Raw genomic sequence first — 1,154 nt, 5'->3', positions numbered from 1 at the left:
TGTTCTGGAATAATCAGAATAACATCATTAACATCATTGGCTTAAGTGACTTTTGTTTGGTTTCTAAACCAACTGAACCTACACACAGGAAACCTGAGCACACTGAAGTACTCAGGAAGATCCAGACTAAACCAACTTCTAACAAAGGCATCTGTAAGCCAGAGCTCTGCTTATGCTAGCAATAGCTAATAACTCTGCAGTTAGTCTTCTTCCTAGAGCTGTTATGCTGCCCTGGACAAAGCAATCCACTTCCTTACTGCTCTTAGTGCAAGTAATATGCATGCTAACTGCTCGTCTCTCCACCTTCTTTTCATTTTGTATCTTTTAATTTTAAAATGCTACTTGGATGCTTATAAACATGAAGTAATTTGCAGAGAAATAGATCATCTATCAATATACTCAGTATGCACTTTTGCTACTATAACGCAACAAACTTTAGACATCATCCCTATATGAAGGATATTTAGTGAAATCTCCTCTGGGTGTGCTATAGTAAAACTAATCTGTAATTATATGCCTCCAGAGTTCTGAGCACAATATTTCTGCTTCTTTGTGCATCTCTCTGCCTGCACTGGAATATTTTAGCGCATGGTGTTACAGATCAGGAGGGAATGCCCAAGTAGCTAACAGAAGCAGAGTTCTGAAGCAACAGCGGACAGAGGCTGAACTCACCCAGCTTCAGTATTTCCAGATGTGACATATGGAAGAACCGAACTGCTTTTCCTCCCCTTGGCTTGCTCTTTTCTGTTTTCACCTATTATCACTGCATCGGTTCTATTTGGTTAATAATTAGTGATGGTTCTACAATATTATTGTATAAATGTCTGTCTGGGTAGGCTCTGTAGGTGCACGGTGGGTTTGACTTGTCCATGCGTGGATGCAAAAAGTAAGCTCAGGAGAGCGAGCCAACAGTACAATGAATCGTCTTAATACAATTGTTTAATATTTTCCCAAAATGTTGCTAACCTCGGTTTATGATTTCAGCCATAAATCTATGAAATATCAGAACATTACAAGGTAAACCGTGCAAATTACCAACACGGGCAAGGCTACGAGCGTACAGAACGCACCGGGAGTAAACGTGAGAACCAACGAGCAGCGCGGCGCGCGGCAGCGCCACAGAGCGGCAGCGCCACAGAGCGGCAGCGCCACAG

This window comes from Lagopus leucura, unplaced genomic scaffold, assembly GCF_019238085.1.
Source record: "Lagopus leucura isolate 7727_CA_CO unplaced genomic scaffold, USGS_WTPT01 Super-Scaffold_100047, whole genome shotgun sequence".
NCBI lineage: Eukaryota > Metazoa > Chordata > Aves > Galliformes > Phasianidae > Lagopus > Lagopus leucura.
The sequence above is the reverse complement of the archived record's forward strand: the minus strand, read 5'-3'. Positions refer to the sequence as shown.